This window comes from Erpetoichthys calabaricus, chromosome 11 (assembly GCF_900747795.2).
Source record: "Erpetoichthys calabaricus chromosome 11, fErpCal1.3, whole genome shotgun sequence".
Taxonomy (NCBI): Eukaryota; Metazoa; Chordata; class Cladistia; order Polypteriformes; family Polypteridae; genus Erpetoichthys; species Erpetoichthys calabaricus.
This window is the reverse complement of record NC_041404.2, coordinates 27,436,101-27,452,218: the sequence shown is the minus strand read 5'-3', so window position 1 is coordinate 27,452,218 and position 16,118 is coordinate 27,436,101. Positions and strand designations below refer to the sequence as shown.

Here is a 16,118-nt window from a genome sequence, read left to right as displayed (position 1 = left end):
AACATGAAGAAAAACAAATTAATGTATCCCACATATACAGATGTTTTTAAATGAGTCATACTCATTAAAACCAAGATTTAGAATTTTATTGTATGTGCTTTTTCGTATTGCCAAAGGTTTATAAATTGAATTAAACTTTTTAAGAACACCATGCAAGAAAACCCACCATCATCTCTGAAACAACTGAAAGTGAACAGTGCTTTTTTTAATTTTAAGTAAAAATTTTAAATTCTGAGTTAAGTTTTCTAATTTTGCTTTTTTTTACTATGGGCTTGTGATTTGCCCGGCTCTGTGCTGAATTATTGGCTGTTGATATTGTTTTGATTAACTGATAATTTCAGTTGATTATAGTAGTAAATTGTATAAAAATACAATTAGCCCATGCATTCCTTTTTTGCAGAAGGTACATTTTTTGCATTTCTTTTATACATCAGTGTTCAAATTCAGTCTCATCTGTTTTTGTGGATCCAGGACAGTGAATAATGAAATTTTACAGTTTAATATGTGTATGGTAACCTTTATTCACTCCTCAGTTTTAGCCTTCAAAAAAATTCACTTTTTATTGTGATTAATTAGTGCATTCATTTTTTTAATCAAAAATAACTCTTTGGTTCTAGTAGGTTTTTTTAAGTGTTAGTACTACCTGGAGACCCCTGAGAAGTATACAGAATGTTTAAAAAAAAAATAGCAATATCAATGATAAACCAGATCACTGTATATAATACTAAATTATTTCACTTTAATACCTTTTTTTTTTTTTTTAAGTTTATGAATTTAAGTCCCTATTTTAACACCCTACTCCCAAGTGTTGTAGGGTTTAATATACCATTTAAAATTTAACCACATATTTGCACAGCATACATTTTATTTCTGATAAACACATGACAGTTTAAAACCATTAGTTAATACGACTAGAGATTTCCCTTTACTGTCCTTTTACTTTACACATGGAACATGAATTTGAATGTATCGTGTGTTTAGATGCACTTTTATTTTTTTTTTTAAATAAATTTCTAATGAAATGGCCTACCAGATCATCAAGAATGATTAGTGGGGGAACATGTTGCCATTCTGCTTAAATTCTTATTTGTAAGGATAGAGCATCAAAATGGGCACAACATGAAGCTGAACAATAAGGCCACCTAAAATGTAGCTTCTAGTACTTGCAAAGGGCCACACAGTCTGGTGTCATGGTAAACAAAATGTGTTGAGAGTTCAGAACTTCCTTTTATTAGGAGAAAATGGCTAACTGCTTACCTGATGTCGGTACTGATTTACTGAAGCTTTGTGTTCCTTTCTTGTTGTGTTCCTATGTGACCCTGAGTTTTTGCAAGTTAATATGGTGATACCCCCCCCCCACCCCTGAAGAACTTAATAGTATGGTAGTCATGCAGTAAAAATGAATTTTTCTTAGCTATCTTGTACCTTTACCCGTCCTTTATTTCTTTACTTGCCTTTCTATAGTGGAACACAGTATAGGACAAGTGGAGTTGTGTGTGTGTTTTTTTTTTTTGACATTTTAGTATCCCTATATTTTAGTCAAATGCATATACTAGATAGTTTTAGAAAAGTCCTTGGAATATTTTTAATTGTTCTAAGTAGCACAGACTGTAGTATTTCATCTCTGAGTTGCCACCGTAATTGAACTTTTAATCAGTTAATTTGCTGTTAACTGTTTTCTGTATATGTGCTAGTAAAAGCATGCACTGCAGAGGGAATTAGTTTCACGAGTACTATGAGCCAACAATTGGAACGCCTCCAAGTATTTTAATTTTTTACTGATGTTGGATTTTTTTTTATTGGTCTTTTAAAATTGAAGCTAGTCAGAAACTCTATAAAATTGCTTTAGTTTTCTTAAGTGTATATTTCATTAATCTGCAACTATTTTTAAATTTAGAGTACTACTCTAATTTAGGAAAAACCATAAAAGCAGCATTCAATCAAGAGTTTAGTAAGTAGATTTGTTTTTGAATGCTTATTTTTAGTAATTAATTTTGGCAATAAGCTCTGTCAGGAGGATTCATCTTATTTGAGTGTTCAATTTAATAGCTACTTGAAACCATACAAAAGTAGACAAAACCTCCATGTAAGCATGAAAAAACACTTTTGTTGACTTTCCAGGGGTGTTTCTTCCCAGTGTAATATTTTCCTCATGGGTGGTGGTCTGAAGGAGTGTTACACTGAGGTCACATGTTACCCATGTGACTATTTCAGTTGCTGTAAACTGGCAGAGGGTGACAGAAAATGCCTGGTCTTGGCTGCTAGGGTAAAGTTGTAGAGGAACGGAGAGCTATGTAGTGAGTCAGTCCTTGATACTAAGGTTTGGTTCATGAGTATGTGACAATTTGTGTTTTATACTTGGAAAGCCTGGAAGACTGCTAAATTAGTTTTCAAAATATATTGGTAACTCATTTGTGCTTCACCAAATGTATGCACTTTTTGAAGTCCTTTATTCCTGCTGTAGTTTCAGCTTTTTTGGGCACAAGGCAGGTTCGAGCCCCAGACTACGTGCCTTGTGTTGCAGGGCAGACTCGGTGAATATATATATCTGCACTGAATTGCCAGCTGTCAATGCCGTGATGTGGGATGAATCCAAATGCAGATACGGTCTGAGAAAAATGTGCAAGAGCACAAATACGAACAGATGTTAATGATCAAGTCTTAATATCTGTGTGGCCCACTAAAGGGTCTGTGCATTCAGCTTAAATGATGAAAACTGGACAGCATTTGGCCATGCTGAATTCTGCTCCTGGTCTAACGCAAAGGTTCTTCTGCTGCATTTGTCAGTGGTGCTACAAGTGAGTGAGGGCGATAGGCAGACCACTTGGCTTTATAATGACTTGGTCCTAATTTGCTGTAGCACACGTTCCGGTGATTGGAGGACAAACAAATACCTGCTTTCAGAGCTGTAATGTTAGGCTCAGTCTGCACTGCCCTTATTTGGCATCTTCAGCAATGTCTTCTGCCTTTCCCTAATGACTTGATGACTCTTGGATTTACATATGCTGATGATGATGCTGGCTTGAATGCATCCTCCAGAAAAGTCACACGTGGTTGTATCTATAATATATACGACTGGGAACATCTCTGAGCGACTAATGTCACGTAGGAGTCCTCTGAGTGAGTGTTGTGAGATACCCTAAAAAACATTAACACAAAGTACCTCCACCACTCCTTCAATTCCTGAATTGTCATTTAAAAATTCTGGTGAATAGTCGGTAACCGCTTTGAGTACTGAGAAAAGCGCTATATCAATGTCATGAATTATTATTAACTTGTTCTTGATCCTTTTTGCTCCTTTCACAGCAACCTCAGTTGGGATTCAGTTCAGTTATGTTAATCAACAGACATTTAATTCATGTAAAGACTTTTTATTTTAAATAGCAAAGTGCAAGGCAAGTATAATTAAGTTTACACCCAATATACTTAGTGACAAAAGCTATAAAACAACTAATTTAATGTCCATAGGGAACCTTTTTTTTTTTTTTTTTTTTTTTAAATTCCCATCCTAGGTGGTGTTGGAGGGGCTATGTGAGGCCCTGACAAGATTGAGGTACTCTGGGGCCACGGTTTTAGTTTTTCTGAAATCCCTTGAGCTCTCGTACCTCTTCTGTAAGCGAGTCCTAGATACACTCTCCATACTTTCCCACATTTTTGGATTGGAGAGCAGTTTAATCAAATATTTGCATCCTGGAGGCTGAATTCAGGAAGCTCCTCTCCTACTTCTTATTCATCTCCTGATAAAAATATAAAGAAGTCCACACGTCTTTCTCAGTGGCAGCATCCAGCTATTTATTCATCTTTCTCTTGCCTAACTTGCTTATCCAGTTCAGGGTTTTAGAAAGCTGGCATTAAGCACAGAGGCAAGGCCCAGAGGTGCTGCCAGTCCATTGTAGGTCACTTTTGCTGGGACAGTTTGGATATATCAATCAACTTTACAACACATGGGAGGAAAGCCCCACAGAGAATGGAACCTGTGCTTTGATGTGGACCCAAGGTTGGGGAGCTATCAACTGTGCCACCCTGATGGGAAACAACAAATAATAAACAGCTAAAATGAAATTGGTGGCAGTGATATACTGTGATCAGGCAAAGTCAGGTGAATTGTGCCCCTATTACATCTCACTAAACAAAGTCTTTGTTCATGTGCCAGTGAGTATAAACTTAATAAAATCTCTCCGAACCTGACCTTGATTGTCTATGTTCTTCTCTGGCTTGGCAGATCCTGCAGAACATTATGTCAAACAAGCAAAAGCCAATGGCGATGATGGGTGAGAAGATAACCATGGCAATAGCAAGAAGAATGTGGCAGCATGATATGCAGCAATTCTTGCAGCCCGGGAGGCACTGGGGCTTCCCATCTGGTGGATTGGCTTTTGACATCTGGGACTGAATAGAAATCTTGCACTCCAAAGCTTTGTGTTTGACTTCAGCCACTGAGGCACTGATTGTAGGAAAGGAGCAAGGCTCACCGAATTGGTCTGGCAAAGTTGGAAAAGGCAGTGAATCGACTCTGGACACTAGGGTTTTCTCATTGTTTGTGGAGTTGGCAAAGGGATTGTCTTCTGAGTTGGGTTCGTCGTCGTCCAATGGTGGCTGCCGATTGTTAGCAATGTCAGCCATGATCTGGTTGTGGTTGCAGTTCTGGCTTTGAGGTAACCTTTCCTTTTGCTCTGAAGAACTGTTTTCTGTTGAGTTGGTGTTGTCCATTTTTGACTCTCTTGTTTCACAGGATTATGTGTTTAGGAGGGTCCAACTCCAAAAGGAATTACCTAAAAAAAAAAATACATAAGTTCATTGAAACAAATTGGTGTAATTGACAGATAATCAGGTAAACAGACAGTTATAGGTGACCACGAATTAGCAGTTAAAAAATTCACAAAGGCCAATGTGATGGTAAAATGAAAACTCTCCATGGCATCCGAAACAAAACGATCAGTGAATTTAAGAATCCAGTAAATGCAGTGTCCATAACCTCCATGAGCAGAGGAGGCCAGAGGCAATTGGGGTGCAATGACATCGCTGTGTTATTACAGGGGACAGCACCAGTGGTGGGATTATTATTATTCAGTAATTTTATAAAAGACAATTCAAAGTGTATTCATTCAACTCTGAGTTAAAACTGCTACAAATCCGGACACTGTACATCAAAGCCTAAAACTGTAACTTCCTCATCATAAAATGGCCTTGAATAAACGTGTACCATCAAGTAAAGGTTACTAACACAATCCTCAGTCGTTCTCTCTCTCTCGATGCTCTCTCGGTGCAGTGTAACAGGATCATCAAAGAGTGACTCTGTATGCACTAAAGGATCATGCTTCATTTTGTTTCATTATGGCTTACTGTTATAGCGCTTAGTAACGATATGCAGCTGAATGATAGGATGATAGCTTTTAATAAAATATAAGGTTTTGCTTTGATAAAAAAATATAGTGGAATCAGTTCATTTCAGAAATTATTGTTTCATGTACACAATGCAATGAAATTCCTATTGTACGCTTGGCCAGCATGCACCTCTCTGTCTTTGTCTGGTCACCCCAAATCTCACAATGTAGGTTATGTAAAATATAATAGAACAGGGGTCACCAACTCTGGTCCTGGAGGGCTGCAGGTTTTCATTCTAACCCTTTTCTTAACTGGTGACCAGTTTTTGTTGCTAATTAACTCCTTTTCATTTTAATGGAGTTGTTTTAATAGATTTAATCCCTGAATTTCTTCATCGTTCCTCTGAATTGCTTAATTTCTTTCCTTAAATGGCACCCAAACATAACTGAAATGTGAAGTGAGTGAGCCAACAGAAGACCAACTAAGTCAGGGTCTCAAACTCCAACCAATTTCATGCCAACTAGTTACTTAATTAGGCACTGATTCGTGTAGTTGATTAAACCCATTCTTTAATTCCATGGCTTGTTGCTGCGCTCATTGTGCAATAACATACATATCTGTTCAAATGTTTTGGGGACCTGAGCAGATCAGCATTCCTAAGACCTTCACCTTTCTTTATTTTCAAATACTGTATGATGGATGCAGTTTGCTGGTCTTGTTTTGGCTCATTTTGCATCTCAGTTTCAGTTGCTAATTGGCAGCTAATTAAGGAAAAAAAAAACAATTACGGGGTCTGAGTCTTCAAGAGCAAGTCAATTAAAATTAATTAGCAGCAAAAACAGGTCACTAATGAAGAAAAGCGTTAGAATGAAAAAATGCAGCCACTACGGCCCTCTAGGACTGGAGCTGGGGACCCCTGTTCTAGAACAACAACAACAACAAGAATTTAGTTCTTGTATAGCCCAAAATCACACAAGGAATGCCTCAATGGGCTTTAATAGGACCTGCTTTTTGATAGGGAGTCAAGGCTGACTGGCCTAAAAGTCAAGAAAAAAAAATCATATTAAAAAAAAACAAAAAAAACAACTACCCTATATAGTATAAAATGTTTATGTAAAATCCTAAGCCTAAAAGTGCAATGATTTTGTGCAACGATTTTATGTCATGCTTTAAATGGGGCTTATTTTAAAACCTACATATATATGTTTGGTATCATTCTTTTCAGAATTTATTGAACTTTAATGTGATGTTATTAGATTTTCCGGTTTTTATTCCATTTTTAAATTATAAACTAAAAAAAATATCAGGAACTCGCATCCCGCGAGACGAGGCTTTGTGCCAAGAGAGTTGAACATGCCCGAGACCGGAAATAAAACACAAAGAGTAGGACAGCTACTGTACAGGCATTTAAAATGTTCAAAGCGCTGCACTAGGTGCAGATCATGCGGTACGGCGGCAGCAACAGCAATCCAGCAGCTGACCGAGCAAAGAGGAGGTCAAAAAAAAAAAAATTTGTTTCCCATTGTATCCCCTTTTAAGAGGGGTTTCGGAGGAGCCACCGCGTCACCTTGGAGTGTGTTCAGAACCCCTCTTCACAATGTGAGCAGCAGAGGCACAAAGTGGCTGGTGTGTAGCACAGGCAATTGGGGGGGGTGAACCCCCTAGTATGAATATAGTAGGTAAGTGATGAGCAAAGCAGAGTTTCCTTTCACATACAGTTTCACAAAACTGACACTAATCTTTGTTTCGCATGAGATTTGGCAACAAAAAAAACCTTACTAAAAATTGCTTTTTGTGGGTTTTAAAAGTTTCAGGGAGTGGAAAAAAAGGAACATACTGCTTCTTAATGGCCTGGCAACACTGTACTTCCCTATACACCCCTGTGAAGGGTCCACATTAAAATAAATGGGGAAAAACAGTCTTTTGGAGATTGAACATGGCTAAACACAACACACGATGAGACAAAAGTTGTAACCCTGTGAGACAATACAAATGTTATCCCAACTAATTCATGGAAAAAACACCATGTACACATCTTAACATGAGATTGCACTTTTGCCAGTGCATAGTTTTTTACATCGGTCCATCCATCCATTTTCTGCCTCTTATCAAGGTCCAAGTCGTAGGGGCAGCACTCTAAGCAAAGATACCAAGATGTCTCTTTTCCCTGCCACCTGCTAAAACTCCTCTGGTAGGATATGGAGGTGTTCCCAGGCCAGCCAATAGATTTAACCTGTCCAGCATGTCCCGAGTCTGCCTTGAGATCTCCTCCCAGCTGGACATGCCTTAGCTTCTTAATCAGATGCCCATACCATCCCAACTGACCCCGTTCTAGGTAGATTCAATTTACCCTCAGAGACAAATTCTATCTAAGTTTACAGAAGCTCAAAGAAATGTGATGTGGACTGAGGGAGCAGATATGCACAGGGTGGCGCCTTGGATTCCCCCAGGGCTCCATGGGAGTTGGAGTTTGGCACAGCCCTGTTGGATTCTGTGGGGGCCACCAGGGCAAGGTGCAGAGCCCTTCTTTTTTGGGCTTCTGCCACACCTGGGAGTGCTTCCAGACTATGAGCCAGCTGGAGTACTCCCAGGTGCAGAATAAAAGGAGCCGCCTGCCTTCATTCGGTGAGCCAGAGTCAGGAGGAGGAGGAGGAGTAGTGGAGGCAGAATGAGACAGAAAGAAAGAGAAAGAGAAAGAAAAGAAAGCAAAGCAAAATGCTGTGTACTACTTTTGTACAGGGCATTGGTGGGGAATGAAGGGAAAGCATTTCCCACAGCCAAATTAAAATGTGTGTGTTGTTGGACTTGTTCCTAGTGTCTGTCTAGGTCGGGTTTGGGTGAGCTGGTGCGCCCCCTGGTGGCCACTATATGAACAAACAACAATCCCCCCAAAACATAAGAGCTTCTGGAACTGCTGCTGTCGATCACAGGCTTGTAGGTGGGATGATGATGTGGTCAGATCTGCTCCATTGTACTGCAGGTTTACATTTGAAAGCCTGAAAGAAACTGCCACATAGAATGGGATACACTGCCTAAATCCAGGTGTGCAAAGCTTGTAGAGATTTCCAAGAAAACAATGCTATAATTGCTGCCAAAGGACCTTCTATAAAGTATTGAAGTATTTGAATACTTACATGAATGAGAGATTTAAGTTTTTGATTTTTATTAAATGTGCAAACTTTCCTGAAAACCTGTTTTCACTTTGTCCTTATGTGTTATTGAGTGCAGATTAATGGGCAAAAATGTCAGATGTACCCATTTAAATTTAAAAACACAACACAATAAAGTGTGCAGAAAGTGAAGGGCTCTGAATACTTTCTGAATCCAATGTATGTTTTTACTTTTGGAGCACTTGCCATGTGCTGAGGGTCACACGGTAACTTGCTTGAAGGATCTGAATTAGTAGCTTTGTGTTTTAAGGTCTCTGTGACATTGTCTAATGTCATCCAGTCATTTGCACTTAATTGATAAGTGGGTTATGTTGAGACAGAAAAATCTGAGCACAAGACAGAAAAATCCTGGATGGATGCCCATCTATAGCAGGGCACACTCACATATACAGGGTGACAATTTACAAATGCTAATCAGCTTCCCAGCATTTGACTGCACACTTGGAAAATAGCACACAGATGTAGCTGCAGCAGGGATACAAATCTGAAGTCTATGCACTGTAAGCCACCAGTCACTATGTCGCCATGACAGGTGGCACCCTAATCTGTCTTCACATCTTTATACAGGATATTATCACATGGAGTATTTGAAAACAAAAAAGCAATATCAAATAAATGCCGTATGTATATATTTTAGTGTCCATAGAAAAATAACAGGTGCAGTAAGCATATACAGTTGGCAGTGGCATAACTACAGTATGTCAGAAAAGTTCTTAAGAAAAAAAGATGCTATCCAGACTAATGAGTGGGCTTAATGATGTCGGAGCTTGTTAAGGTACACTTTAAAACTGGCACCCTTGGATGCCCTCAGTTATTTTTTTTTTGGTTAAAAGGCATGGCATTTTCCATTTTAGTGATGTAGTACTACTTGTATACCATACCCAAATGTTCCCTAATCTGCTCACTTCTAAGTGCCCTCGTGTTAAGTTCTGCCCCTAATACCAAAATCAAAAAACACCACCATGATACAGCAAAGCACAAAATTCTTGAAAAACTTTAGCACAATGTATTATAAGGTGTTTTACACGGAGTGTATCACTGATTTCTGCGTATTGTCTTTTTTGATAATCATATTGCCTTTTGATCTTTCCCAAACTTGATGCAGTGTAACAGGATCATGCATCACATAACACAAAGCGTTCTTCCCATTCATGATGATATTAGTTTTATTCTGAAAAAGGGTTTAAAAAAAAAAATTGACTGAAATCTTGGTGATAAATCAAACAAAAAGAACCTCCAAAAAATGGACTGTGTCCTCCTGAATTCAAACTTTGTCTACTGCCAGGGGTGTCCTTGCCAGTGCTTTGAGAAAGGCTATCCTGACGAGACTGAGGAGAGTGCCCTTTTGACATCTAGATGCAAGAGCAAGGCCCACCAGCCCAGTCAGAGCCGCTGTCATCAACTTCCATCTATGATGAAGAGGCACAGTAACCAAGACACCGCGGCAGGGCCTAGCACTTCCAACCCCACAATCTGATCACAGCAGAATTTGTAACCATCACAGAGACCCCTCACACTGAAATGAATCCAATACTACCAGCCATCTCCTATAGTAGTAGCCGCAGTTGTAGTATTTTCATGTTTGCAGAATACAAGTAAATTCTTATTTGCATGTCTGCACTGCCTTCCCTGAGTTCATCAAATGTTACTTCCATCTATTTGCAATATTCCCATTCAGTGCTTAAGTTCCCCTAATTTTTTTTACCCAGAGGATACTTTGCCTACTGTGGCCAAAGTATCACAAAGTTTCAGGCTACTCAAAGTTGTTTTATCTGTCTTTCCCCAAGTGGGCCTCCTTATTTCAGTCATAGCTACCTCTTCCTTGGTCTGCTAAAACCTGTATGTCACATTCAAGAACCTACCTGGTAGTTTTGTATTGAAGGCCTCCATCTTTTTTAATGACTTAGGGGGCTTTGCCTCCTGCTCACTTCACTCACCAACCCCTGGGTGGGCGCTACGCGCTAGCCACTTCACGGCTCTGCCACTCACAGATGTACAATTTAAACAGATTATGTTTTCATGGGAATTGTTACATATGCATAAAAGACCTAACTATTTTACATTACAGCGAGTGTTTAACCATAGTAAAAAATAGTACAACGTAATAAATTGAAAGAAAATTACATTTTGTGTTGCATTAGAGGTATTCGTTGCGTTATACGTTTTAATTCTTTTTGGCTTTCAAATTAACACGCAAATACTGTTTAAACTTAAAACTTTTTCTGTAAAATTTCAGTAAAAACAATATTTGGAATTAACTTTTTCGTCAATATCACATTGAATTTTGATTCCTTGTTTGGAGTTTCATCGTGACAATGCAACGTATAACTGAGTGAATATCATTTCTTTCTCTCTAATAAATAAACTGACTTTTTTGAATGTTTGTCCTTGCGATTTATTAATTGTCATAGCAAAAGCTATTGTAACAGGAAACTGTAAACGTTTTAATATGAATGGCATATCAAGATCTCCTATGGTGTCTAGTGTTATCCACAGAAGATGTACGATATTACCTTTCTTGTCGCTTGTTAAAAGTTTTACGTTAGAATTGTTCGAACAATTTTGAATACAACTAATCTTGCCCTATTGCATAGCCCATCACTCATACATAAATTACGCAGCAACATTAAGATGCATCCTTCTTTCAAGAGTAACTCGGCTGGTGGAGGATCGGATGGTGTTAACGGTTGTAGATATTCTTCGGGATATTGTAAGTTGATGTTTTCATCTTCCGCACGATCACCACCAACTGTTTCAGCATAGTCTATTGAAATGCATTTAACTAATTTGCCATGTAACCGATTGACAATTCTTGTGTTAATTCGTTTGACTTCATCGTTTCTTGGTGCTAGGAATGCCCATGCACTCATTTCTTCTGTTGATAACCCTTTAGGATGAAATTCTTCAATAAGATTTGGACAGAAGTCTTCTTTAATTGGGAACTTAAAGTGAGGAAAACGTAAAAATTTATAAGAGCTGAGAGCACAGGAACTGTGTCTGACAAAAGCACTCACACGAATGAGAGGCGAGAGGACCGTGGGCGTGGGCCGTTAACCAGAAATGGTTGAGAGGAGTACGGGACTTGAAAAAATCTTTTAGCAATAGTCTCGTCTCAAGATTTTCTTTTATAATAGAGAGATAACATATCTTGCTGTTGGTGTACATCAATGAGCCCAATGGTAGCCACTATGATGAGCGCCAAACACCTTTTTACCTCAGCTCCTTGTGGCCACCATTATGATCCATTATGGCTCCGTGCCACATCCCTAGAGAGGAAGGGGATTAGGAGAGGTCTTTCTGATGGTACAAGCTGAATTCAGTCTGAACAGAAGCGTCTTTTGGCCATTCCCAAGTGATCCTTACTTGTCTTTTGTGTGTTCCAAGTCAGGTGACATCTCTCATTATTAAGGTGATCATTAAACAACTCAGCAATTGACTTTGCCAGAGCATCCGATGACCTTTTGCACAAGATGCTCCAGTACTCCTCCATTTGTACCCACTTTTTTCCATGAACTGCACCAAAATCAACTAAAATTTCATGTCTGATTAAGCAGTTCCTGCCAGTTACTGTCCTCCTGGTCGCCAAGCAGAACCTCAGAGTCAGTTGAGAACACACTTTCAATTGAAGAGCTAAGTTCCAAAATCAGCTAAGTACAAAAGATAAATTTTGGAGATAAATAGGAAAATCTGGGTCCGTACTTAGCAGATTTTGAAACTAAATCCCTAAAACTATAGCGCTACACTGTTGCAATTAGCAGGTTTTGAAGCTCAAACATATTTTCGGTACATGACCAACTGCATGAAAAGTCACAATCGTGTGTTCACTAAATTTTACCAAAAGGTGTAATTAGCAGATTTTGGAAGTCACATCTTCAATTATTACCAGCACATTCTCTAAGAGGCTCTAAACAGATACTAGGGGGCACGTGCACGCACACACACACACACATCCACGTTGTCCTTTTTGTGATTCAAAGTCTTTGTGAGATAACTCATCGGTATGATACTCGGGTGCTGAGGGAATCTCCGAGTCGGTTTTGGCCCAGTCCTGTGGGTCTCTACTCCAGATAGTCCTCTTCAATCAAGTAATCTGGCTGCCATGTAGATGTGGGTCTGATTACATCCTGATGGCACTTCTTGACTTTCCATAAAAGTTCAGGGTCCTTCTCTGCCTGTAAAGTGATAGTCCATGTTTCAAGAGTCAGACTGCATCATCAAATGCTTGGCTGACCACATGTGACAGACATAACTTCCCTGGGAGACAAGATGTGCATCACAATGGACTTCTCACCCTTTTGTCTTGGTGGTTTTGCACTTACATGGTGGCTCCACTTGGTATCTTCAGGTCAAGCCCCAACAGGATTTGTGAATTCTTCAGACAGTTGATGCTAAATCTAATTCCTAAAACTTGCACAAGTAGTGTGCCCTGGTATTTCTTTTCCCAGTGAGGATTTCCTTGTTCTTGTCTGAATTACTTGGGTGATAAGTAAATATCTATTATTTGCCGACACCTTTTTCCAAGGCAACTTGCAACATTTAAGATACAATTGATCACCTTTCATTTTCCATTTGCAGCACAGGCTGGTGAAGTGACTTACTTATGGTAACGCAGTATCTGTATTGGGTTTTGAAACCATAACCTCACAGTTTGAAGTCCAACACCTTTACCACTACACCACGCCACACTGTTTTCCAATAATGAATTTTTGTATAATTGTTTTGCCTGACCTCTCCTTTGAGACCTGTTTGACAATTATAATCCTACCAGAAACAAAGGACACCAATAACAATGGCCAAAGAATCCCTGGGACCACCACAAGCACCCAGGAAGATTGAACAATTCACCCTTCAGTTTTTAAATGTGCCTAATCAAGTTTGAGTTACAGTGAGCTGGAACCATCCCAAAAGGCACTGGGCACAAAGCAGGATCCAACCTTAGATACAATTAAATATTCACTTTAGCACATTCACGTTCACTCTTATAAGACCAATTTAGGGACAGCTCGATGAAGCTTACACATCTTGGGATGTTGGAGCATACATAAACATATAAATACACAAAAGTAAATATGTAAACTTCACACAGACAAACCTTGGAATAGGATTTAAACAAATAACACTGGAGAACTTTGACATACATACTCTTACAACATGATACTACTCTTACATGGAGGAATTTATTTAGACAAAACTAAATAAATAAATAAATGCATTGTGAAGTGACAGTAAATAAACAGTAACAAAATTATATGTAAGCATAATTCATTAAAGTGTGTTACAGTATACGTTTGTTATTTATTTATTTTAGTTACCCCACACACACAAAATTAAATATACTTTGAAATGAAAACTGTCATTTTCATCCATCGAAATTGTGAGAGTGGGCTCTATTGATTACTGTGTTTTGATTGGTGAATTGTCGGTAGAGTGGACATAAATCGAAGACACTTAAGATATAGTCTCTATCCTGATGATGAATTCAAATGCTTTTGAATTAAAGTTGCCGTTTTGTAGAGTAATTCTGAACACTTGGTTCTTGCACATATTTCCGGCAGCCACGTGCCCACAACGTCACTACTTAGAGCATGCGCTTTGACGCGTGCGACTGTACTGTCCCCGCTAGTGACGATTTACCAATCAAAAAACAGCACTTGCTAGAAGGCGCCCTCTCAGCTTTGACAGATGAAAATGACAGTTTTCATTTCAAGATGTATTTTATGTTACGTACGGTGTCACTGAAATAAATAAATGAAGAAATTATTATACAGATACATAAAGAAAGAAATAACTTATAAAATACTGCGGTGGGCTGGCGCCCTGACCGGAGTTTGTTTCCTGCCTTGCGCCCTGTGTTGGCTGGGATTGGCTCCAGCAGACCCCCGTGACCCTGTAGTTAGGATATAGCGGGTTGGATAATGGATGGATGGATAACTTATAAAATATTTATTTTGTCACAGATTTACCTATTCTCATCACCTTTCATGGCGTTTTTATTAATTTATTTTCATATCGTAAAGTACTTTAATTTATTTGCGTATTTATTTTTATTTGAAATGTTCCTTTACAGTTGCATGCGCGGTCACTGAAATAAATGATGAAATAAAGAAATAAGCAACAAAAAAAATCCATCACATATCATTGCGATTTTTAAGTTATTGATTGTTTATTTCACAATACATTAATTTATTTATTTGCTGTATTATTTACTATATTTTGTCCGAAATACTGTACTCCGTAATACTGAAAAAGTATTTTATGGCTGCCGATGTCAAAAATACCACAAGATGGCAGTAAAGTGCGACTCCGAGAAATGCCGTGCCTGTCCAGAGCACTGACTCAGCTCTCTAGCCCATTCTTTCGACTCAATGCAGCGGAGCGTTTGCACATTAAAATGGCCTCACCCTGCGTTGCAACACATCCGGCGGCACAAATTAAGAAAATGAAGTAGCTACTTTGAATAAATGCTTTAGAGTAACCAGGTAGGTAATCCTTAAAAGGGCATTTTATACTTCAGCCATCCATCTATATCTTTTTAAAAGGCATTGGATATTTGTTAAAAACATTGTTTACAAAAACACTAATTGAGAAGACACTATAAATGAGATTTCCCGTACTTTATAAACTTTATATTTCTAAATTTTATATTACCCATACTTTATAAACTTTACAATTTATTTATACAAATTTTATAGAGTTGTCATAAAAATTCACTGCCCATTTATTTCCAGGACCTGCTGTTTCCAGTTATTGGGAATCTGTTCTTGGAGCACTGGGCATAAGGCGGGCTCCAAGCTGCATTTAACCTGACACACACATCTTTGACATGTGGAAAGAAAAGCAGACTGACAGCAAAATATTGGCATAAGAAGAACAAGCAAATATACAAAGACATGACAGGCTGGGACTTCAACTCAAGCCCCTGGAGCTCTGGAGCTGTGAGGCAGGGTATTTAATCAAAGGACATATACAAACTCCTTATGTTGCTCTAGTTGTGTGTGTGTGTGTTTTTCTACACATGCCTGTTGCTGGTTAAATTGGTCCAGTTCTGGTGTGCCAATCTGTGTTTTTTGCAATGGACTGGCATTTCACTCTGGGTCGATTTCTCCAGCTCCTTCTACAAGTGTGTACACTATATAAATAGAAGATTAGAATAAAAACAAAATGGGTGAAAATCAATGTCCTCCTGAAAAAGCAAAAAGAAAACTCAAAAGACATGTTCATTCTTGAGCCATCATCAGCTTTACTTGTTAGAAATAAACTCAGATCAGGACATCCATTGAAGAACACACATTAAAAGCTAAATACTGATTGGCGATGGGTATTTAAACTTCACACCTTGGTTTTTTCAGGTGACCACCCTGACCTGCTGCCCTTTCACTCTCCTCTGGCTTCATTCCCACCCACACTACTACATTCTGAAAAATAAATGTGCCGGAGAGGTTCTTCAGAGCAATGCAATAGGAGAACGAGTTTTGGTTCCCAAAAGACCCATTGTGAAGGTTACATAAAGAACCTTTATTTATTTTGGGCCAAAAAAGCTCCATACTGTAAATAACCATGGTAACAGATTTGTGAAATATTAGTGGATTATGATTCTAAAAGGACTTCTGCTGCAAACAGGTT

General features: G+C 38.6%; 1 protein-coding gene across 1 annotated transcript in view; it reads left to right on the top strand.

The window, feature by feature from the left end:
* pitx1 (paired-like homeodomain 1) overlaps positions 1 to 16,118 on the top strand; it is a 554,834-nt gene that overhangs the window by 391,739 nt on the left and 146,977 nt on the right. The gene's annotated exons all lie outside the window — the stretch shown is intronic.